The sequence below is a fragment of the Phyllostomus discolor genome, chromosome 1 (assembly GCF_004126475.2).
Source record: "Phyllostomus discolor isolate MPI-MPIP mPhyDis1 chromosome 1, mPhyDis1.pri.v3, whole genome shotgun sequence".
NCBI classification, from domain to species: domain Eukaryota; kingdom Metazoa; phylum Chordata; class Mammalia; order Chiroptera; family Phyllostomidae; genus Phyllostomus; species Phyllostomus discolor.
The window spans coordinates 179,449,912-179,475,627 of NC_040903.2; the positions used below are offsets into that span (position 1 = coordinate 179,449,912).

At 38.9% G+C, this 25,716-nt stretch overlaps 1 protein-coding gene across 4 annotated transcripts in view; it reads left to right on the forward strand.

Annotated features, from left to right (window-relative positions):
- The window catches only part of FRMD6 (FERM domain containing 6), a 213,425-nt gene that overhangs the window by 141,389 nt on the left and 46,320 nt on the right, over nt 1–25,716 (forward strand). For 2 of the 4 annotated variants that reach the window (XM_036010005.1, XM_028505758.2), the window contains exon 1: nt 4–123. The exons of 1 other annotated variant lie outside the window; for it this stretch is intronic. The gene's annotated coding sequence lies outside the window, so the exon portion shown is untranslated. Of the gene's footprint in view, nt 1–3; nt 124–177; nt 358–25,716 lie in introns of those variants that run through there. One more of the 4 variants, XM_036010008.1, reaches the window with a different exon arrangement.

Genomic DNA, 25,716 nt, shown 5'->3' on the forward strand with positions numbered 1-25,716 from the left:
CGGAGCGCTCCCCTGGCAGTTCAGGCCGAAGAGCTGAGAGGAGCCGGGCGGTCGTGGCGCGAGCAGGAAGGGTCGGAGTGCAGATGTGAGTCCAACGCCTGCTGCTCCAGACTTTACTTCGAGGTACGAGGAGGAACCCAGAGTCTTGGGGCCTTCCAGCCCGCCCCCTAGCCCGGCTACTGCGCCCCGGCCGCCCGCTGTGCCCCCTGCCGGCTGGGCGGCGACGGTGGCGGCTGGACCGGGCTTTGAGGGGGTTTTAGGAAAGTCGTGAGCTCCAGCGAAAGCTGTATCCCCTTCTCCGCCTCTTTCTTCGCCTTCTCCTCGCTCCCTCGGCCCTGGGCATCGGGCACCGGGCTGGTAGGCTGCCTCCCGTGAGTCGAAGCTCGCCCACGCTGGGGCGGGAGGACGGGGCCCCGGGGCCTCGGGGCAACCCAGCTGGGCAGGACCGGAGACGGGGAGCTTCGGGGCTGTATGGGGGTCGAGGGCGGGAGGCCGCCCGGGCTGCTGGCAGAGCCCCCGAGCTCGGCGCGTGGCGCTAGGCTCTCTGGTGGTCCCTGGCGCCCAGTTCTGGGGGCGCCTGACCGTCGCGCCCCGCTGCTGTGCCTGGGCGCCAGGGCCAGCCCCTAAGCCCTGCATTCCTGGGTGCGGTGCCTGCCGCCTGTTGTGTGCGCCTTGGGCTGTGGGGAAGGGACCCGAGCGCCGCGTCTGCCCCTTCGTCCCTGGAAGTGCCTAGTCTGGGGAGCTGGAGATTGAGTTTGAGCTCCGCGGCGCCAGAAGGGGGCCTCGGTGGAATGCTGAGTTGGGGTCGCAGACTGGAGAATTTGGGTTCCTGGAGGAGCTTGCAGCGCGCAGGCCCGGCCCCAGGCAGAGGAGACCACCAGCCTCTGCTCCAGGATAGCCAGGAACTGTCAGGTGTGGACAGCTTGGGGCCACCAGTGTGAGGTCCACAGGGGTCGTAGCAGCACCTCGAGGCCCGGGACGGCATAACCCGGGCAAATGGTGAGGGCGTCTTAAAGGCATGAATAAATGGGAAGCTGTCAAAATAAGCATATTTTAAAGTTTGAGGGGAAGCTGGCAGATTTTTCAGGCTGTGCAGTTAGATGTCCAGAGAAACGTTAGCTTCTTAAGCCCTTTTTGTTTTTATTTTTTTGGCACAAATCTGTTTGACCAGTATTTTCCCCAGGAGCTGTGTATTGCCCACAGCAGGGAAAGAAAACTTAAGCAATGTTCTCGGGTTGCTTTTGACTTCAAGCCTGTGCTCTCCAGTTTTTTAATTTTTGAATGTGCAGAAAAAATATGTCTTGCTGGAGTTTCAGTGTATAATTCTGTCTCTTTTTCTCTGGGACCCGGCGATGTTTGTTTATTGGTTTTATAAGCATCTATTTAAATTTAGTTTTTGCAGGAAATACTCCCCGTTGCCACAGGGTGTAGTTTACGGATTAGAAAATACTGCTGGAGAAAGCTGCTAGTGGCTTCATTTTCCAAGAATGTAAGTCATTTCCTTTCTGTGATTTCAGGGAGTTGATATTTCACAGCATCAAAACTTTGTGGGGAAAATTTTCCGTAATACATCTGTCATTAAAAAGGCTTTTGACTTTTTCTTCTTTAGAGCAGCGCATAAATTTAGGTTCAGCAATGTTAAAGGATAAGAAGTTTCTCAGAATCTATAGTGTTTTTAGCCCATTGTAGAGAGTAATTTTAACAACCACCAAGACCTACAAACAGCCTGCAGGATGGAGAGTGGGGGAGGGGAGGCGAGAAGCCAGAGGCAGGAAAACAGATGCGTTTGCTGCTGTTCTTTGTAGTATAAAACTTCTATCACTTAATCATTTTCCTTGGATGTGGCTTTGAGAAATAAAAGTATTATGTTAAAAATGAAAATACTCCACAATATGAGACAACTGACATTTGAGATTTCTTTTAGTATGTTTGTAAACATACTGGGTTTATATTTCATAATAAAATGGGCCTTTGGGGTTATTAGATGAGAAGGGTCCTCCAGGAGATACCTACTATCAAGTTATCTGCAGGGTATCTTCTCCAGAAAGCAGACTGACTGTAATATGAACTAACTTTCCCCTCTTGGAATTGCTTATAAGAATTCCTGAGATCAGGCACTTATGGGCCACAGTTATCAGCAGCTCTTGCAGTGCTGAAAACATTTTAAGAGACAGGAAATCTTTCTCTTTTTTCACCCCCACCTTTTAGGGGAGCAACAGGGTAAACTACTAGCTTCAAATACATAATTCGAACTGGAAGATTTAAGATGCTCCTCCTAGCTTTACAGGAAAACAGTACAGGCCATGATAAGATTACGTTTGAAAGCAGAATATTGGTGTTAGGTAATAATTCTTAGCTACAGGTTCTTCAAAAGCTGCATTGGGGGGTGGCTGTAGAGCTTTTCTAGTTTCTGTACTTTGTTTCCTGTTTCAACTTCACTTATAAAGTTTTTGGCTTTCTGAACCAATGACATAATAGACTGTGTAGCCTTTTGTGGCAGATGCTTGAAATGGAAGTTTCAAACAGAATTGCTTTTGACTGAGCTGTCAAGTTCAGAGTTTAGTGTAATTGAGTCCTGTCTCACAACTAACTTTTTTGATAAGGGATTCTTTGTAGTTTTCAACTTCTATGTTGCCCATTCTGATTCCTAAGGCTATGGGTTTACAAAAAAGCATAAAACCTGCAAACAATTATTTTATTACATGAAAGCCAGTACCAAGAAAAGATTAATTCAGTCCAGATGTAAAAATGTATGTGAATTTTAGATTTGGATGATCTCAACAAGTTTTCCCTTTTGTTGATGAGGCTGCCTGGATTGCAGATGGCATGCGCAAATTATCCTTTCGGTGGTGTTCTGAGTTCAGAGCTGAATTTAACGGGCCTTTTTCTAAAGTAATTTTAATATTGTTTCAGGCCTTCTAAAGAACAGAAAGTTTTCTGCATTTATGCAGAGATGTGTTTTTCCTACTACTCATTAAGACAGACCTCATAAATGACCTGGTTTGGTAGGTGAAGCCTATTTCGTAAGTGGGGAAACGAGGTGTTCAGATATGTGTATCCTTATGGGCAAAGCATTGAAGCTTTGGCTTTCAATTATGCCAATTTCAACTCTCTTCTTTTAAAGAAAAAATAGTTTTAAGTGTGTTTACAGTCTTTAGTAGAATCCTGTTGGAACACAATTTGTGTTTTGTGATAGAGCATTTGGTAATTGTACGATGATCCTCTGACCTCCTCTTCCCTGTACCAAAAAAAACAAAAAAAAAACACACAACTTATAAATAAGAAAACTCCAGTGTTTTTTCTTAAGATTTTATTTATTATTTATTTTGAGAGAGAGAGAGAGAGAGAGAGAGAGAGAGAGAGAGAGAGAGAGAGAGAGAGAGAGAGAGAGGGAGAGAGAGAGGGAGACACATCAATGCATGGTTGCTGGGGGCCATGGCCTGCAACCTAGGCATGTGCCCTGACTGGGAATCGAACCTGCGGTGCCTGGTTCGCAGCCGGAGTTCAATCCACTGAGCTACGCCAGCCAGGGCTGTTTTTTTCTTGATAATTTTTTAAGTTGAATTTATTGGGGTAACATTGGTTAATGAAATCACATAGGTTGCAGGTGTGTAATTCTTTCATACATCATCTGTATATTGTGTATTCACCAAAAGTTCAGTATTTTTTCAACCTCCTCCCAACACCAAAGTTATAAAGGGTGTGTGTTGCACACTTAAAATGATATATATTTTAGGAAGTTTTTATATCATTACATAATTATACATTTTGGGAGTTTGGTTACATTATGATTGTGTGTAAAGCAATCGAATGTCGGGGGGGGATAGGAAGCCTTTAGTGAAAGAATTTTATGAGTGGTGAAATTTCAGTTAAAATGTATCTTTCCTAAAACTCAAACAGGAAAAATGGTATTGTTGGCCTCTGTAGTTAAACTTTGATTTAGGGGTTAGTTTTGAGAGGGCTTTTGAATTGCACATTATCCTGAGGAAGAGGCTTTGGGGACCAGTAAAAATAAGTAGAAATAAGTTAAAGGGGTAATTTGAGAGGAAGGAGGAAGTAGAATACTGGGCATTGAATTGCAAGGAAAATCTAAACTTAGAAGGATGACTATTTAAAACAAGGCTAAAGTAGGGAGAACTTTCTATTTAAAAGTGGGAATTAAAGAATAAGATCTTTTTAGCTGAGAAAAAAGGATTCGAGTTAAGGTGCCCTATAAGGTCTGTATACAACATGAAATAGTGCTAAGTAATGTTTATCATGGGTATCTTGCCTGCATTTGTGTTGAAATAGTGTTCAGGGACTGGATGCTTATGATTGTGCCCCCTCCCCCCACCCCACTTACCATTTCAAAGACTGGAAACATTTTTTTTTGTCTTAGCTCTAATGATTCTACAAATATTTAAGGAGTCTCCTAGCATTTAGGGGAACTGCAGCTGCCCACCCAAATGCACTGGGACCAGAGGACCTCTACAGAAGTAGTTGCTGGAGTTATCACAGTTTTGAGTGAAAACAAGCAAGCTGTACTTCCAGTTATGCTACATGCATTAGTGGTATAATTACTTCTAATGCAAGTTTGTGTACAATCACTTTTTTATGTATTACATGTTGTAAGCGTGCAGTATACCACATTGATCAAGGAGGGATTTTTGAACACTGGAAAGGGGTAAGAAATCACAGATCTCACAGACAGCCGGTTGTATTACCAGAGGAGGAGAAAAAGGTGATGCTGAAACACATGCACAGATGACCCAAACATGCAGGCCAGAGGAGAAGGCAGGGTCTGCTGGTGCTTCCCTGAAGTTGTCTATAGTACAGCGTTTTCTTGAATGCCTTTCCCTACCTGTGTGACCTTACCTAGTGGAGATTGATTTATAAAGCAGGAAACTAGTTGGAGATTTGGGCATTATCTAGGTGATTTCATTAATGTGATAATTGGGGTAATTCTCACCAAAAGTATCTATTTAGAACTTCAATATTCATTATCCTGGGGTATTTTGAGATGTTTCAAACATCTCAAACATCTTGTCTTGGTACGTATATATTATAGAACTTTGAGCAGCAGTGTTTTACTGGTATATGAAGACGGGGAAAGCAATATTTTATATTAACTAATAGCCACAGTTTCATGTGAAGGGGGAAATCATCATAAAAGTCAAATTAATGAGGGATCTCACTTGGCTTCTCAGGTGGTTCTCTGTCTAGCTAACATTAAATGAAATGTAATTATTTCTCTCCCGACATGTGACACCACTTGTGCCGTCCAGTTTTAGTAGACTGCTTTTCTGAGGGGGGAGTGGGGTCCCTATGGCTTAATTTCTTTGAGTGAACTTGTTGAATAATTACATGCAACCAGAAAAATGCACAGATCAGAAGTGTATAACAATAAGTGATCATACTCAGGGAACCAGCATCCAAACCAAGAAACAGAATGTTGCCAGCCCCCTAGGAGCCTCCCTTCATAGTCAGAATCCCTGCTGCATGGGCAACCACTATTCCTTTTTTGCCAGTGGTTGGTTTTAACCTGTCCTTAGACTGCATTTAAATAAAATCAAATATGGGCTATAAGTTCTGTTTTGTGTCTTCCTTGTCTAAACATATTGTCATGTCCAAATTGATGCAGGTAGCAGTAGTTCCTTTTTTTTATTTCTGTGAATGAATGTACCCAGTTTATTTATCCATTCTATTGATGGACATTTGGGTAGTTTGGGCCTGATAATAGTTGGATGTAACTTGGATGTGAACTTTTGATGGCTCAAGAAAAAAATAAGCACTTTGGGGTTTATTTGGAGTTTGAAGGAAGAATATAGTCTTAAGATTAAAAGAGCAAAAATACTGCGGAAATGTGTGAGAGAAAAATGCAATATCATGCAAACACTACAGGGTCAACTCAATCCACAGAATCCTAGTGTTTCAGAAACAGTTTGGAATATACCAGCCCGATGTGGCCAGATTTCAATCGAGAATTGGGAAGAAGGAAGGGATCTTCAGTGACAGCTAGCCCCATCACTTTTTAGAGGTAGAGGGATTGAGGTCCCTTGAGATTGAGTGACTCATACGGAGTCTTACAACAGGCGACAGTGCTGAGAGTAGAAGCTGCTTCTGACTCTTCAGTCTAGGCTAGTGCCATCTGTGGGCTGAAACCCAGCCCCCTGAGTCCATTGGCCTGGAGGATAGGGTACCCTTTTCTGACTCACACAAAGGTGTCCAGTGGACAGATAGACTCAGACCTGCCCAGAGAAAATGAAGGTATAGTCCAGTAAGGCACAGTTTTACTTTCTCAAGCCTGTCCTACCTCTGCCCTTATAGAGAGCCCTTGGGACTTCTCTTTTCCTCTTTTCTCCCTCTCTTGTAGGGCTCTCCAGTGTGACCTTGGTTTATGAGTGCCAAGTAGGTGATATCTTGAGGTCCCTCCTGATTTATTTTTTCATTGGTTGATAAATGATCTAGGATGTGGACATTAATTTCAAAGGCCTGCTTTCTAAGTAGTTTTAAAATAGTTCATTCTGAAGAAAATGTTGCAAAAAAGATATTTTGTTTGCCTCTTCCTGCCATTATACCTCCCCACACCTTTACAGCACACTTCCTCCCATATCTTCTCCCCAAGTTATTTTAATTCTTAAATATCCCTGGAAACATCCCGTGTCTACCTAAAACAACAGCAGAATCCTGATGCTGAATTCTGTGGCAGTCCCCAGGAAGCATTTATTGTAAAACATAGGATTATGTTTTCACTGAGAAAGCTAATAGATACAGCAATGTGCTTGCAAAGGTAAACTATTGATATGGATAGTGTCTTCCATATTTCCCTAACAAGAAAAAGCATTTTCACATGGTTCAAGAAAAGGCTCAGAATTTCAACCTAGGCTCATTAGAAAAGTTAGAAAAAAAAGGGTAAAATCACAGATGTTTTACGAATGGGTAGTAAATATATCCTGCTTGAATGAGATACTGCTTATAACAGCAAAAACTTACCATGTTTAATCTTAGGAAACAAAAAATGTGCTTACTATTGGGCCACAGTTCTGACAAGTTGCTCACTGAAATGACTACAGAAAAGAGTAATATGCTATGAAGACAACACAGAAGAGAGGCAGTGCAGTAGCATGGGAAGAATGAGATGTTTCAGATCGGTCGTCTGGGGTCCACATCCAGGCTCCACTCCAGTGTGGAGTGTCGAGGAAGTCACTTACCCTCTCTGAACCTTTTTCCCTTGTCTGTTAAATGGAAGTCCAACAGGGTGGTTTGGATAATTACATGAAATAGTACAGATAAAGCAACTAGCATGGGCTGACACATAGTGGAAAAGTAATGTTAGCTCTTATTAAGGCAGACAGAAATGATGTATAGAAGGACTTAAAGTTTTCTTGGACTTCCCTTAGGCTTTTGTTTATAAGCAGTTGTTCACAAGATTTTATTCTATAGGGTGGGTCAAAAGTACATTTACAGTTGTGAGCACACAAAACACAATTTATTCTTTTATTATTTATTTATTATTGCATTATTTTCCACACGAACAACTGTAGACCTACTCTTGCCCCACCATGTATTTTGTTTATTGATGGCATTAAGTATGCAACAAAACTTAGTATTTCTCAGTGTCAAATAATGAGCAGTCTGTATTGCAGCATCAAGAACAGCTGGCCTATTTCACTGATCACTAATTGATTATTTTTCCTAATTCTCTTCTAATTCCTAGCTATCTCAGTCCCCCAGCTTCTGCCTGCTGGATAGTTATTTCTCTCCAGAGGCTAAAAAGTAAATCTACATATTTAGAAATTCTCTTTATGATGATTAATGTTGTGCAAAGTACTTTTAAAATTAAAGAGTACCAGTGGCTCATGTCTTCTGCTCCTGTGCCCTGCAGAGTTCATGAGTCTTTTTAAAAACAGCCACTATTATTGGTATAAGACAATTGTTATTTATTTCTCCCAGCCCCAGCCCCTACCACTGGCACAGTTTATGTAATGTGGGTCAAGCCCCTTTATAATTTTCTGTTATGGGGCCTAGAGCTTAAGATTTTAAATCATTCCTTCAAAGGAAATTAATAGCCTGAAAGTTTCAAAGGAAGTGTTTAAGAAAAACAAACTTAAAAACACATTAGAAAGACACATTTACATCTAAACAGAATAATTATAAGCCTAGTCACAATAGGCACAGGATCCTCCAGCACAATCATGATGTAGCATTGTGATCTGTTCATTAAAAGGGGGACTTACCCCAGATAACCTGCTCCCTGTTGTGTGTTGTGTAATACCTTGAACTCTATAAACTTAATGCTTTTAAAATGCTTACTAAGTCCATCAAAAAACAGGTTTTACATCTTTATGAAGTATCTGTGTCTATGTCAAATACTTTGCCTAAGTCCTACCAAAGCGTTTTTTGTCTCGGTGGGAGAACAAAATGCATGTGTGTAGAAGGCATTAGGTGTTTCAGATAAGTACTAAATGGAGCCCTGGTTTTAGGGAGCAGAATCAGTGAGGGTGCTCCTAGCTTCCCTGGGGCTGCTGGATTTGTGTTGGGCCATGGGATCAGGCTGTGAACTTTCTATTTTTCAAGTACAAATGAGCTTTTTTAAGAACAACAGAAGTTCAGGATTTGCTAAACATCTCAGATATGAAAAATAAACCTATGAAATTGGGATTATTAAATGTTTAATTAAATTTATTTATTCAATGTAATATATACCTGTGTGTACTGTGCCATAATATACTATGTGCTAGGAAGTGTTATAGGCTCCAGAGATATGCCAGTGAACAAAACAGAGCTTTGCCTTCATGGAGCTTATAGTCTATCAGAAGGCAAACAGTAAACATAATAAACATTTTGTGGGAGTCCAGGAGGTAGGAAGTGGGAGCATTGGCAATTGGAAGTACAGCAGGTCTTTGACTAATGTCATTTTGTTCAATGTCATTTTGGTATAACGTTTATGAGATGCCATAGAAACTTAACTCATTTATATCACTTACCCTATGATAAAGTTGGTTTCATCATGTCTCCTGCTTAAAGTGACAGACAGAACCTATCGATGATGTTAAGTGAGGACTTACTATATAGTGTGGTCAACGACGGCCTCACTGAGATGACTTGAGGGAGGAAGGTAGCCACACAGAGCCACCTGGGAGAGTGTGTTCCAGCAGAGGGACTTCAAAGGCCTCAGGTGAAAGTGTGCCTGGTGTGTTCCAGGAAGAGTTAGAAAGCCCACGAAGTAGTAGTAGGTGAGGTCAGTGAGGCTTGGACAGCAGATCGTGTAGGGCCTGCGTGGTGGGCTATTTTAAGAACTTTGACAGTTACTCTGGGTGAAATGTGGACTCACTGGAGAGTTTTGACCAGAGGACTAAGGTGCTTTGACTTTCATTTTAATAGAATCACTGGCTGTGTTGAGATAGAAAAATGGAGCAGGGTGGTCCAAGGTGGAAGCAGGGATACAGCTGTTGCAGTGATGAAATTGAGAGATACTCATAGCCGTGGAAGAGGGGGTGAGAACTGACCAAAATTTACCTTGTAGGTTGAACCAATAGGATTTCCTGGCCAACTGTTTGAGGAGTATGAGAAAGAAGAGATCAGAGGAAGGGTAACATCAAGGCTTTCTGCCTAATTATGGAGTTGCCATAAACTGAGATTGGGATCTCACTGAGGAGCTGTTTTAACCACGTTATGTTTGCCTTCCAAGTGGAGAAGTTGAACAGATTGTTGGATATAGGAATCTGGAGTTTAAAGAATAGGTCTAGGCTGCAGATACAAATTTGGAAGTCACCAACAGAATTCGGGTGAGGTAACTCAGGGAATGTGTGTAGGCAGAGATAGTAGTAGTCCACACATCAAGCTTTGGGTCATATCAGTATTTGTAGTTTCTGCAGAAAAGATCTCATAAGATAATATCTTAAGCTAAAGAATTAGGCACAGTTTCTACCATAGTGGGCATAATTAGGTGTTATTTTTAGAAGATGATGTTAATTCTGTTGACCCAAACCATGGGAGGAAGGAACTAGGAGCTATTTTTCTGTGATGAGATACTTGGGCTGAGCGTGAGGTGCTTCAGGCTTTAGAGGTGAGATGATAAGGTGGAACCAGTAAAGGAAACTGAGAAGGAGCAGCCAGAAGGATAGGAGGGAAACGTCAAGAATTCCCTCGAAGTCAGAGTCTCAGTGAAGGGAGAGTGAATCAGTGGTTTCATGGGTTGCTTAGAGGTTGAATAGGATGAGGATCGAGAGATGCTCATTGGTTTTAGGACCAAAACCTGATTGGAATGGGCTCAAGACAGAATGAAAAGCTTATAAAAGATAATTTTGATTTTCAGTTCAGTTCTTATAAATATTCAATATTGGATGTGAGTACATTTTAATATGTCTGATAGAATGTGATGTGGGTCTTTGGCATGCTGGGGGCCATGAGGGTCTTCCACAGGCTCTGATAGGGATGAGGAGCCTTTGAGCTTCCCCTGAGTTATTACTGGTAAAGCTCTAGTATGTGGATTATAGTCTGTTTCTTTGAAGTAGAAAAAAGTTCTAATGTAGTTTATTTTTTTTACTGCATCCCTTTGGATAAGAACTTTATCTTGGAAGCACTGTCACTTTTTTAAGACTTTTCTTGTTTATTTTGTTTTCCAGTCCCACCCATTGATCTTTTATTTGAAAAGGATACAACAGAGCCCCAGTGAGACAAATGGTTTGAGTTGGCTTCTTTTTCCGCAGCCGTGATAGGTTTGAGCTAAGGGACCCTCGCACACATCGCAGTGCCCCACAGGCCTGGAAGCCTTCATTCACAGAGCAGATGGCTCAGGGTTGGGATTCTCAGAGCCCAGCTAATGAAGTCATAGAAACTGCTTGTTTAATACTTCTTTTTCACTTTGTTGATGGCTTCACTGTGAATATTATTTCAAAGTATGAGATTAAGCAATTTTCACAGCTCTGTACTTTATGTCATAATTATGGACCCAGAATTTTCTCTTGTGGGAATTACCTTTGAATTATAATGCTAACTTTCTGTAGTACTATCATCAAAACGAATCAACAAGTCTCTGATACTAATTACCTTTTCTTTCCATAAGCTGATTAAAATGCTAACACATAGGCCTTTAATACTTAAATATTGCTTTTGGATAGTTAAAAGCTTACAGTGATTGTAGAATTAAAACTTTGTTACATGAGTTTGAGTGTTGTTTGGTAATAGAGTACAGTAGTAGTTTTTAGAAAGTTGCTAATTCTGGGAAAATGCTGGAAAGAGCAAGGATTGTTATTTGCAGTGGAGCATGGCACGTGTTTTTTGAGAAGTGGAGCTCCAGTGATGTGTGTTTCCAGTGGGTTGTGGCATAATCGTGTCAGCATTCTCTTAGGTACTGCTCTGTCAACACTGTTTTATTAGTACCACTTTGAATGTTTTTTCAGCTGAAACTTATAAGTCACTCTACAGTTAGTTAACTGAATGTAATTGGCTTATAACAGAAATATGCAAGGCCAAGGTGAAATAATTTGGCAGGACTAAGCATTTTGCGTGGTAAATACTGGAGTGTGTGGAGGCGCAAAACTAAGCAAAATTTGAAATAAATGTTAAGTCTCTTAAGTCAGTGACTACAGGATGAACTCCAGATCTCTCAGTGTGGAATTCAGCACTCCAAACCAAGTTGCAAGCCTGTGGTCCACCAGCAAGGGTGCCTGCAGACGTGTTTTGGTTTTCAACACAGTGTTAAAAACATTTATTTGCCACCATTTAAAATTGACATTAAAAAGTTTTGACTTTACACCTTCTTTTGAAAAACTGGAAGGTGTGACAGCGATCTTTTGGAGCAACATATACCAGCTTCCTCCTTTATATGGAGCAGGTTCTGCCAGCGCCTGTGGTCCCCAGCAGAGATCCTCTTGCCCCCAACATTGAAACCAAGTGGCTGTTGGCATTTTTTACCCTGCAGCCTTCACTCCTTTGTTACCTCCCCCTGCAGGCTCACGTTTGCTCTCTTGCGTTGTAGCTACTTGACTTATTTTCCAGTGTCATTGCAAAGCTCCCGAGTCTAGCCCAGTTGCTTTCCCCATTGTCCCGTCAGGCACGTACACACTTAGTCTGGATCATGCTTCCTCTCCTTCCACGGAACTGAGCTGCATATGGCCTGTATCACTTCATTGGAATGTGGCACATGCTCTTTTATACACATCTTTTTGTGTATTTTTTCTAGCTTTCCAACTGTATTATACATTTCATGAGGGCAATGACTATATCTTATAATTTATGAGTGCCTAGCAAGTTTATTTTAAATTTACTAGATTGACTATTGTTTAGGTTTAGCTTCCACTAGATGGTAATCTGTGGTTATAATGATGCTATAGAAGATTTCAGAACTCAAAAGTCTTGTGTAAAATCCACTTCTGCAGTAGAGTTTCCTCCCTCCCTCCTTCCTTCCCTCATCCTTACCCAAGGATATGTTTATTGATTTTCAAGAGAAAGGAGGGGCAGGGAGAGAGAGAGAGGGAGAGAAGGAGAAAAAAAAACACATCAATGTGAGAGAGAAATGTTGATCAGCTGACTCCCATATGTACCCCGACTAGCAATCAGACTGGTAACCTAGGTAAATGCCCTGATTGGGAATTGAACTGCAACCTTTTGGTGTACACGATAATGCTCCAACCAACTGAGCCACCCAGCCAGGGCTCAGAGAGGGCTTTCTTAATTTACTGTATCCATTCCTTTGTAGCTTTGTAGTAACATTTATGTAATCTATTTGAGCAGTGATTTTCAACCTTTTTCATCTCACAGCACACATAAACTAATTAACAAAATTCTGCAGCACACCAAAAAGTGTATTTTTTGCTGATGTGATAAAAAAGAATAATTTTTTTTCAAAAGATTTTATTTATTTATTTTCAGAGAGGGAAGGGAGGGAGGGAGAGAGAGACAGACAGACAGACAGACAGACATCAATGTGCGGTTGCTGGGGGTCATGGCCTGCAACCCAGGCATGTACCCTGACTGGGAATCGAACCTGCGACACTTTGGTTCGCAGCCCGCGCTCAATCCACTGAGCTACGCCAGCCAGGGCCAGAAAGAATAATTTTGATTCATTCACACTGGATGGTTATTGTTGTGTTGACTATTGTCATTTTTTTCAATTTGACAATGTAAGGGAAAAGACATCAGTTCCCCTGACTAAATAGTCAGATATTTCATGTTTTAAAAATTCTCATTTTGCCCTGACTAATGCAGCTTAGTGGATTGAGCATCAGCCTGAGAACCAAAAGGTCACTAGTTTGATTCCCGGTCAGGGCACATGCGGGGGTTGCAAGCCAGGTCCCCAGTTGGGAGCCTGCAGGAGGCAACCAGTCGATGTTTTCCTTACACATTGATGTTGTCTCCCTCTCTTTCTCCCTCCCCCCTCTCTCTAAGAATAAATAAATAAAATCTTAAAAAAAATCATTGTAGCACAACAGTTGAAAATCACTATATTTGAGTATTCATTTACTAAACACCTCATTTATTGCCAATTCTCTGATTCTGTTATGTAGGTGGGTGAAATTTCCAAATAAATGAGTCACTACTACATACCATTTTATTATTTTAGATATGCTTCTTTCTAATGACTAATACTGTTTTAAATATCTTATGTTTTTTATCATTCATTTGACAAATAGTGTATACAGAAGACCCTGGAGAAAGTATGAACTTGATAGACATGATGGTACCTGCTTTCCTGAAGCTGTTACCATTCCACTGGAGAGGTGGATGATAATGGGGTATATAATTGTTCAATTTCAAGAAGTATTACTAAAAAGTAGGTGGTGTTCTGAGACCTTATAAAGGAGCACTCTGGTTGGGAGGGGGCGCTATAGTAGGGAGTATAACATAACTGAATTTCAAACTCCTTGACTTTCTTATAATTCCACAGCAATTTTTAAAATATTCTGAATGTAAAAATTGGCTGTAGTCAATGCATTAATGATAAAGAATTATAATTTATAGCTTTAGAGCAGGGGTGTCAAACTCATTTTCACCGGGGCCACATCAGCCTAGTGGTTGCCTTCAAAGGACCGAATGTAATTTTAGAACTGTATGAATGTAACTGCTCCTTAACAGTTAAGGGAGAGCTCAGCACTGCCGATGGGTAGAAACAAGGTGCGGGCCAGATAAAACAAGGTGGAGGTCCGGATTCCATTCGCAGGCCTAGTGTTTGCCACCTGTGCTCTAGAGTTTACTATCATTTGCTTGGTACCTGAGTTGCACTCTGTTTAAATAAGTAAACAAAGGGGAAATTGGGCTAGAAATTTCAGATATGGCTAACTTGCAAAACAACTTTTATTTTATGAAATTAATTTTTTCAAGGATGTTTTCAGTATGATTTCTCTTATGGCTCTCAAATAGGTTATAAAAAGTAAGTTGATTTATTTCTTGAAGAGGAACTAATGGATAGTACTGTTACTTTATACTTCCAAGCCCATGACTGAAAATGATTAGTTCACCAGTCTGATCTTGGAGTGATGTAAATATGGTGTCATAAGAAAACTTGACTCAGCAGTAAAGTTGGCGGCATGTGAGGGAGCCAAAAAACAGTAGAATTTTGTGTGGCTACATATATTTTATCACAACAATCAGAAATGCTCTAAGTATTTTTTCCAAAGAAAGTAGAACTCTGTACTTAATTAAACCCCTCTAAAGATAGTGGTGGAGTTAATTTTTTGCATAGTTTAGTGTCAAACTGAAACAAAGATCAGCTGTGGTGGTGCCATTTCTGAAATTTCTGTTGAGAAGTTCGTGCTACTTGTAATTATAAAAGGAAATTTAAAAAATTAACATATTAAGTAAGTTTTCAAATAAACTCAATATTTCAAAATGCAATCTTAAGGAAATAAAATCAGAGAACAGTTTTTAAGAAATGTCGAATGTCATGTAGAATTTAAAACAAATTCCAAAACAAGTCTTTTTAACCTCATATATTTATTCCACTGAGCCCATATTCATTTTAAATCTGCAAAAAGGTTGATTTAAATCTGCAAAAATGCTGAACTAATCATTTGTAATATACTAAATTGTTTTACTTTTACTGATGCCTAGAGAAATAGAAAGGGAAATTTTCATGAATTTCAGATGTTGAGTAAAACCTAGCAGGGAAAGCTAGTAGAAGTTATTTAATTTATAACATAAAATAATTGCCTTCAGGATTCTTGAATTAGACTTGTGTTTCTGACCAAGAAGTTTTCAGGAAATTTATAATCAGTTTATTATAGATTTAGGGTCTAAAATTAATGCATTTTAATGTATGAGGTCTGTGCGGAAAAAGTCTAGCCATTGTTAATATAATGAGAACAGTTTTTATGACATCAGTATAACCTGGTGGCCAAGGAGAGTGGGTTGGAATGTGTGTGAGTGAACAATGACCACTTCACTGTACTAGTTGGTGGGGTGGTAGATGCCATTGAATGGGCATGTGTAGCCATCACATTCAAAATGAGCAAGTAGAGCAATGAATCTGTGTCAAATTTTGCGTTAAGCTTGAACATTCATCTGCAGAAACTATTCAGATGATTCAGAAGGCTGCAGCTGGGGGCAACTGGTGATTGGCAGGTCCATCATGACAACATGCCTGCTCATGCATCACATCTCCTGCAGAATTTTTTTTGCGAAACTTCAGATCTCCCAGGTGACTCAGCCCCTCTACAGCCCAGATTCTGTGCCCTGCAACTTCTGGGTTTTCCCAAAACTAAAAGCACCTTTGAAAGGGAAGAGATTTCAGAAGGTCACTGAGATTCAGGAAAATATGACGGGGCAGTTGATGGCAATTGGGAGAACTGTGTGAGGTTCCAAGGTGCCTACTTTGGTGGGGACTGAGGTGTCCTTGCTCTATGTACAGTGTTTCTTGTATCTTCTGTTTTCTTCAGTAAATGTCTCTGTTTTTCATATTGCATGGCTGGTTACCTTCTAGATGGACTTTGTATAATCTATTTTCTACTTAGGAGGATTTGAAATATATTCTCAATTGCCAAGGGAATGGGCCAGGGTCTCAAATTTTGTTTGGGCTTGGGTAGGCTGGTTAGGAGTCAACTGAATTCCATTTTCTGGTGCTGGAATCTGACATGTTGTAGTGGCGACTCTTGTTTATATATCTTTTTCTGGTGTGAAGCTATATTGTATGTGTTAACAGAGATCAGTCACACCTTCCCAGGTAGGCAGTAAGCTGTTTGAGGACACACAAAATGTTACATTTCTTCCATAGCTCCTAGGAAACTGTTGGCTCTTGACCTAAGCCCTACAGTATTACAGCTTTATCTTTTCTGACCTGAGGTGGCAGAATCGTCATTTAGAGTTAAACCTAGAGCAAGTCAGAGAGGCACTTGACCCATAAAAAAGTAGCAGAAATGTGTTTATTAAAACTTATATACCTATCTCCCAAGTCTAACATATAAATAAAATACAGTTCTTCCCATAACAGTAATATGTATTCAGATTTGCTAGCATAAAAAAAATACATTTTGTTACTTAAATGTTCAAACAGTTATGAAAAATAACAAATTTTGTTCCTTAAACTTTCCAAAGACCCTAATTAAAGATTGGGTTTTAAATATTCACATAGAATGCAGAAATAGAAATTATCTGTGATTTCTTAAAGCAGGAAGGCAAGGGTCTCTTGAAATGCCTTAGTTTGTTGGGGTTTCTTTCCAGCCTGCATAAGAACAGTGTTTCTTGTTTTCTCGTGCCATGAGTTTTTGGTTAGTGTAATGAAGGTACATGTTTCCTCTGCTGTCCTGGGGTTGATGAAGTTATAAGCTTAATGTATTGCAAACACCTACTTAACCTTTGCCGCAGTTTTCTGTCCTTGGCGTGGCATCTGGTGTTGTCCACTCCTGTTGTGATCAGGTTGTCCATGAAGTGGTAATCTTAACATGACATGGACCACTGGCTATTTGAGTTGATAGGCTTGGCCCTGTGACCTAGGAATGAGATGATACGGGTTTATAGTGGTCTTGCCTTTATTTCAGATTGGGGTAGGGGAAGACCCACAAGTTGGGATTATTTCTATTTTTTTAATCTTTATTGTATTTTTTTCCGTTACCATTTAGTCCCCTTACACGCCCCTCCCCCCAGCAATCACTGCACTGTTGTCCATGTCCATGTGTCCTTTTTGCGGATTATTTCTAAATGAAACTTTTATATTACTGTGCCATCCATCTCATCTGCTATCGCCTTTACCTCCTTTAAGATAGGAGTTTTAACTTCCCCAGACTTCTCTTTCTCCAGCCTTCTTCTGTTTTCTGTTCTGCTTTGTCTGACCACCTGTGTGTTCTCCATTATTATTAAAAAAAATTCATATGGTATGTTCTATATTAGGATGAAAAGGCTAGTAGAAAAAAAATTACACTTACAAATAGAGATTCTACTCCTTCCTGGTATATTTTGCCCAGAAGTGTGTGTATGTGTATTTATGTTTTCCCCCAAGGATATTAATAGCTACTTTGTAAGTACCTTCATGAAATTATTTAAAACTTGCACAAGCCAGGGAGCAGCTTGACCCATAAAACAAACTAAAAACTATATTTATGAAAACCCATGTATATATCTTCCAAGTCTGACATATGAGTGAAATATATAACTTATAAAAGTAGTTAGATTTAATGTAGCCTTGACAAATAAATTTTGTTCAACTGGCTGGGAAGGAGCTGCAGGCAGTTACCGCCTGAATCGCCCTGAGGCTGGTGGTCTCAGAGGACAGCTTTCTGTCCTTTCTGGCAGGTGCCCGGGCCTAGGTGAGAGCAATGATGAATGGAGGAGTGGGGCAGAACACCCAGATGCCCGGGTGTGATGGCATGGGCTGGATGGAAAGGCCCTGGAGAGAGTACCGGAGAACAAGAGAAAGCTTTAAGGAATGATCCAATGGGAGGCACACAAAAACCCAGTAGTATCCATAGCTTGACTGGGCATGGCGGCCACCCTTACCAGGGTCAGAGCCAGCCATGCACACCTGGATCACTGCCCAGGGCTTCATGGTGGCAGCAGTCTCTTCACAGCCTGGCTGCATCCTCGACCCTGAGCCCTCCTGCAGCCTGGCCTTGAAACCTCCCTGGAGCTCATTCTCAGCCCCAGGAGCAACCACTTGCCCTACCACTGGACTTACTCCCTCATCTTCTCTCACAAGCCCCTGTGTCAGTGGGGAGGAAGTGGCCAATTGAGACATAGACACATTTTGTCAGGTTTGGTTCTGATTGGGTGTTGCATACTTCTATTTCTGCCTCACCTTTTCCACTTCCTACTAAATAAAATCTGATGCACTTTAAAAAAAATTCTGTTTAAATTTTCAAAAACCGTAAATAAAGATTGAATTTTGAAGATAACCAGTAGATTATAAAATAAAACATTTCCCTCAAAGAAACAAGTCAAGATGTCATTGATTAAGGTCCTTTGGTAATTTTTTAAAAATCATATGTTTTCAAATGTTTGGTAATGAGGATAATTTGGGTAATCATAGTAATTCCAAATGGTGTTCTTTCAATTCTCTGAGATGCTAAGATGTAAAATGAAATAGGTTTTCATAAATTTGTGTACATCTTAATTGGTGAGGTTTTCTGCCTAAATGTAGATAGCAGTAGAGCCATACTACATGATTAAGAATTTTAACCATCATTAAGAGTTTAATTTTATAAAAAATCACCATGCAGAAGTTGAATTATAGCTGATATTGGAGTGAGGTCATACATCTTAAAGCCTTTTTAGAAAATGAAAGATACTACTGTGATGAAATATTATTTGAAAGTGCTTTTGTAAATGTGATACCCTGTACGGACACACCTCGAGGTCTTATCACGTATTTGGATAGTCATTACTACTGACAGGAATCAGCAGGACAAAGAAGAGTGTAGAAACGATCATAGTGTACATGGGCCAGCCACAGCAAGGTCACTTAACCTAGGCTGCAGATCGTGCGAGGGAGACTCAGACTCTAAAATGAAACATAAATGTGTGTGTGTGCATGGACATATAAATGTTAAACAAGGATATAAAATATTTGTCAGATTATCTAAGAACCATGATTTGTATATATTATCTCTTTCTTAAAAAGTTGGTGAGCATTTATTACCCTCTATTGGATTTTCTTGCCTCATAATAGTTCATATGTGTGTAACATTTTGTAACTTTAAAGGGAATTTAAGAGACATTTTTATTTGATCCTCAAAGTAATAGTCTGTTTTATAGATAACAAGGTTAAATGACTTGTATGATTTGACACCTTCACCTGACACAGTTTGTGACAAAACCAGAGCATGATGCTCCTCTAACTCTGAGGACTGTGCTTTTTTTCCTTGCACCACAGCCACAGCCGCCCTGTTGGTAAAATATTTCTGTAGAGTATTTGCACAATACGGTACAACACTTTGAATTCTTTCTTTTATACCACCTTTTTAAGTCTATTTTAGTTTTTGACAGTTGCTAAATCAGCTTTTCAAACAGTCTACTTCCCATGATGATGCATTTGACTTGGCACAAAATTCTAGATCATTAGATTTTATCTGAAAGATATCTGTAAAATTTCACACTGTCAATCCTTTGTTCAGAGCAGCTGTTACCTTGAAAAAGTCTCTTAATTCATAGGCGTGGTTAGTGAAATTAAAATAAAGGTGTTTTGAATGTTTTCACATTATACATTTAAAGATGAAACATTAAATACAGTTAACTTGATTTCTCTTTAGAACTTTGTAATTTTTTAATTGGAATAAAGACGGCTATGAAGTTGTAATAAATTATGCTAGTGTTTTATGGAAGCATATCTACCAGAAGCTTTTATGTAGGAAGTTTTACTTACATATGGATCTTGCAAATGAAACCAAGTTTAGCATGAGAACATCTGCAATTCATTCTTTCATTCAACAATCATTAATGTGCCCAGCTGAACAAGGCATGGACCTGTCCCTCGAGGTCAGAACCTGGTTGACAAGGGGAGATAGACAGACAAATGAACAATTATACCATGGGACAGGTACAGTACTACTTATTTAAAACTCTGCTATTCAGTGTTTTGTTTTGTTTTTTAGTAAGAATTTTCTCCAGAATTCTTGCTGGGATGATACCTTTGATAAACATGAAAGGCCAACCTTTGTTTTTACTTATGTAGTATCCTTTAAAATTATAGTCTATTTCCAAATCACCATGAATTCTTACATTTTAATTCTTAGGTCTGGTTTAAACTTTCTGAAGCCATGAATTTAGTCAGTTTAGCTGATATTTATCACTTGTGTTTATACCCTGCACATGAAGCAAGGGGGCTTAGGGTAATGTATTAATATATAAGGTACTTTAATGATCATGTAGATTCATTAAAGCTTTTTTGTATCAGTTTTATATAAATTACATACAATATAAATAAAGTTCATAAATTTTAATTAGATAATTTGGTGACTTTTGACAAATGTACATAATCATGTAAGTAATGTTAGAATCAAGATACAGAACATGTCACATCAAAAATTTTTCGACAGCCCTGGCTGGTATGGCCAGTGGATTGAGTGCTGGCCTGTAAACCAAAGGGTCACAGGTTTGATTCCCAGTCAGGGCACATGCCTGGGTTGTAGGCCAGGCCTCCAGTTGGGAGCATGCAAGAGGCAACCACACATTGATGTTTCTCTCCCTCTCTTTCTCCCTCCCTTCCCCTCTCCCTAAAAATAAATATAACCTTTAAAAAAATTTTTTTTTAAATTTCTGCAGCCACTTTTTGGACAAACCTCTTCTCCACATTTGCTTTCTCCTTTCCCCCTTACAGCCCACTCAATCCCTGACCACCACTGATCCTCAGTTTTGCCTGTTACAGAATTTCATTTAAATAGAAGCATATGACATGTAGTCTTTGGTGCCTTGCTTTTGAATCTGGCTTTTTCGCTTAGCATGGTGCTTTTTTTTTTCTTTTTCTTTGTATTCATGCATTTTGTGGCATATATCAGTAGTTCCTTTATATTGATGGGTATTCTTCAGTTGTTACTATTACTTACTCATTTACCTATTATTAGTGGATATTTGGATTGTTTTGAGTTTGAAGATACTATGAATAAAATTACTATGAACATTTATGTTTTAAGTCTTTGGTAGACATACCTTTTCATTTATCCTGAGCAAATACATAAGGATGAGATATCTGAATTATATGATAAATGAATGAATGTTCAACTTCATAAGACCCTGTCAAATTGTTTTCCAAAGTGGCTATATCATAGAACTTTCCCACCAGCAGTGTTTAAGAGTTCTAGTTGCTCCAAACTCTCACCAAGACTTGTTATTACCAGTCTTTTTATTTTAACCACTCTAGTGGGTATGTAATGGTACCTCAGTGTAGTGTTTTGCATTTTCCTAATGTCTGATAATGTTGAGCATAATTTCAAATGATTATTTGCCATTTGTATATCTTCGATGAAGTGACTATTTGTTTAAATTTTTCATATTTTTAAGAGAGTTGTCTTCTGTTAGTTGGTCATAAGAGCTATCCGTGTATTCTGAGTTGGAGCCTTTAATCAGATCAATGTTTTTAAATTTTGTTCTCAGCCCGAGGATTGCAGTGTCATTTTTTCAAGTGAATTTCAAAGAGCAGAATTTTTAATTCTAAAGAAGTCCAAGGTTTTTTTTAATGTTTAATGTTTTCTGTGCCCCGAGAAACCCAATATCACAAAAGTCTTCTCTAGAGGTTTTCTATAACTTTTATAGTTTTAATTTTTACATTTAGATCTGTAACTCATTTCAAGTTAATTTTTATGTTAGGGTTGAGGTCAGTTTTTTCCATATGGATATCTAATTGTTCCAGCAGCTTTTGCTGCAGGTTTATTCCCTTTCTGTTTTACTTTGGCACTTTTGTCAAAATCAAATGGATATGTGTGGTTCTGTTTCTGGACTTTCTATTCCACTGGCCTATGTATCTGTCTTCAGTACAACATTTTACTATTATGAATTCTGTGTGTACTTTTTAGGGTAAGACTGAAAATCAGATAGTGAGTCCTCCAAGTTTGAACTTGAGTAGTGAGAGCAGACATCCTTGCCTTGTTACATTAGGGGGAAACCATTCAGTCTTTCAGCATTAAGTTTAAGGTTTTTCATAAACTGTCATGACTTCCTATACTTTTAGAGCAAATAATTTCCAAATTGTAGACAGATGACTTCAATTGGAAGATGTGTTTGAAATACTCTATAGAGGAAATTTCAGGAGTTTATCTCCTGATCACCTAGACGTGTCTTGAAGGTGAAAACCTAATAGATAACTTAAAACTTGCCAAATCTTTTCTGAAAAAACTTTGTTACCCAGCCTTCCTTTGAAAGTCCATGGCCAGACTCAATGCCATGTTTTCTTAATTTACTCTTCCAAATGTGAAAGTCATGAATGAGAATTGGCACTCCTCTCAATGAGTACTTTTTGAACACTCGAATAGTTTCACCTTTGGTTCCAAGATGATATGATTGCAAGGCAAATGTCAGCAGGATGTAGCCTTTTTTGTGGTGGGAGTCAGGGAGTAAGGTGGCAGTGCTGCACCATTGGCGTTGGGCAGTGGTTCTGCCACGAGGGATGGTCGACCTTGGAATTAGGCTGTTCATCTGATCTCTCCAGGAAAAAAGTCTTTAGGTCAGCCTCTAGACTAGGTGCCTTTCTAGCATGATGAGAGCCATCTAAAAAAGCAGCGCTGAGCAGAGGTAGGGTGGTTTCTGTTTTTTTGTTTGATTGGTTGGTTTGTTTTTAACTCTAACCTTCAAGGTTGAGCTGTGGTTTCATTTTTCATGGAGGATTAACCTTGTTAGCATAGGGTAAGGTGTGATTCTGATTTCCTTCCTCCACACCCTTTAAAAACTAGACTTCAAGTCTCTCTCAAAGCATTAGAAGATGATTACTGTAAGAAGGAATGCTCTCTTTTAGCAATATATTGTGTGGGGGCAGGGGATGATGTACATCAGAGAACCAGAAAACCCAATGAACAGGTAGGTCAAAAGGAGACAACTAGACTGGGCTGTTCGGTGACTCAGGATTGGATTTTGTTTATGTGACAACTTTGCCTCTAACTTAGAGACAACTTTTGCTGTGAATATTCACAGCAAAACCCCCAAAATGTGTAAATAAGGACTTTTATGGCAATATAAAGCCTTGTTAGAATGTCTGAAGGAATCTTTTACTTTGAAGTTTATAGATTGTGCTTTTGATCTTCTTTTACTGTAAAGAGTGCCTGCCCCATGAGTGTCACTTCACCCCATTCTGCACATTTGGCATACGCACAGTGTGTGTGTGTGTGTGTGTGTGTGTGTGTGTGAGAGAGAGAGAGAGAGAGAGAGATAGATAGAGAGAGAAGGTGTGTCCTGCCGCAAATGCTACTTTTTGGGGTGTGTCCAGCTAACAAAATAATTTCAGCCCATAATTTATGTGTGTGAGGGTAAAAATCAGATTCCTTACATCTCAAAGTCTTTTCCTGGTTTCATAAACTTTTTTCTAACATATAATTTTGCAACTACCAAAGTAGGAGGCAGGTTTTATTAGCATCTGGGTATGTTTACTTTAGTAAATCATTTTAGCATTTTTAAAAATTGATTTTACAGAAAGGAAGGGGGAGAGAGAAACATTGACTTATTGTTCTATTTATTTATACATCTCACTGATTGATTCTCATATGTGTTCAGACCAGGATCAAACCTGCAGCCCTGGTGTGTGTACAGGGATGATGCTTTAACCATCTGAGCCACCTGGCCAGAGCTAGCATGCTTCTTGACTTTCTATTTAAATACATAAAACATGAACTTCCTGAAAAGAGACTAGATTCAACAAAGTTGTTTCCTACCTGTGGGAATTTTTAAATAGAATTTAGAGAAGAAAAACTCAGGAAGAAATAGCACTTGGTACTGCCTAAAACTGACTGGTATCATCTTGCCAGGTCATTTGCTCAAAGGGTCCTTTTCTTCACCTATAAAATTAAGGGGTTGGACTAGATCATCTCTAAGATCTTATACAGTGGTCAAGTTTTCATTCGATATTACTTTATTACATTATTTTTCTATCTAGTAGTAGATAGGAAGCCAGAAATTAATATATACACATGCCATTGAATAGTAAAAGCTCTTATAAGAATTCATTAACAACACTAGAATATCTAAGGCTTGCTTGCTTAGTTTTTTTTTTCTAGTTTCAGGGCCATGGAAACAATTTTGTATAGGCAAAATTATATTTTATAAAGATTATTTTAATGTGTTGCAGTTGATTTCATATTTTTAAGTATCTTTTTAAAGTTTAATCACTACTCTGAAGTTAGTCAGCATTTTCAGCATCAATAACTATGATTTATTTTACTTTTTTCAAATTGTGAAATACACACATAGAAGAATGTTTATAATGTCTATATACATTTTAAATAATAATAGTAATAAAAGGACACTGTTGTATTCATTACCAAGCTTAAGAAAAAAAAATATTTCTTTAGCATATCTGATGCTCCTGCCCATTTCTTAAGATCCCAAACCCCCTGCTGGCACCTCCAGCACCACTACTACAGGTTTGAGGTTAATCATTCCTTTGCCTTTCTTTATAGTCTTTATATACAGGGTCTGGCAAAAGTAACACCTGAATTAACACCCCACCAACCTGAATGTGGTTGGTAGGGTAATAATATGGGAATAAAAATTTATGGTTTTAATTTGAACATTTCACCTAAAATGTCATATGGTGTGCTTGAGTGTGTTACAGAATTACATGCTTATGATTTTGTAATAAAAAAAGGGGCATGATTTGTGCTGGACTGTGTGTGTGTGTGTGTGTGTGTGTGTGTCCCTAGTTGACATATGGCTTATAGTTGCCTATTTCTGAACTCCTGTTCATATAAAAGAATCATACTGTACCTATATTCTTCTGCAACTTGCTTTCTTTGCTCAGCATTGTTATCGAGACTCATACTTGTTAATGTATAGCTTGTTAATGTACCATATTTTAATTATATATTCTACTGTCAGTGGACTTTCACATTTCCAGTCTTGTACATCACATCTCATCGTTGTTGTTAAGAACCATTTATAACATAGAAAAATCATTGTGCAATGTTACAAGAAAGCTAGCAACTTTCCAAATGTTTAAATCAATCTTTGTTAAAGGCATTATACTCTCCTTGGAAAAGCATGTTTCATGGAAACATAAGTAAATATTAGTATTTTAGATATTACCACTAGATAATGAGAATTTCACAGCAAACCCTTTATCTAGAAAACTGGAGTTTCTATGTTAGAAAGCTGAGTGCAAGTGCCATGAATGAAGGAGTCAAAGATTTCATTGTGGAAATTAGAAGCAGATGCTTCCAAGTTCAGCGATTTTCCCTGAGAACAGCACTTTTTGTTGGCTGTGTTGTGCTAGAAATTCATCTTGGTTGAAATAAATTTTGTGCCTGGTTTCTAAATCTAATATGACTTTTAAATACAGATACCTGTAAAAAATACTTTTTCTGGTTTATTTTTATTTAAAAACTATACTATGAATTATATTTATTTTTTATTTTTAAATAATTATTTTTTGTTTTTCAAGTACAGTTGCCATACATTATTATATTAGTTTCAGGAGTCCATCCCAGTGATTAGACATTACATAACTTACTAAGTGATCATCCTGATAAATCTCATACCCATCTGACACCATACATTGTTATTAGAATATTATTGACACTATTCCCTATGCAGTACTTTACATCCTCTTGACTATTTTGTCACAACCAATTTGGACTTCTTAATCCTTTCACATTTTTAACCCATTCTCTC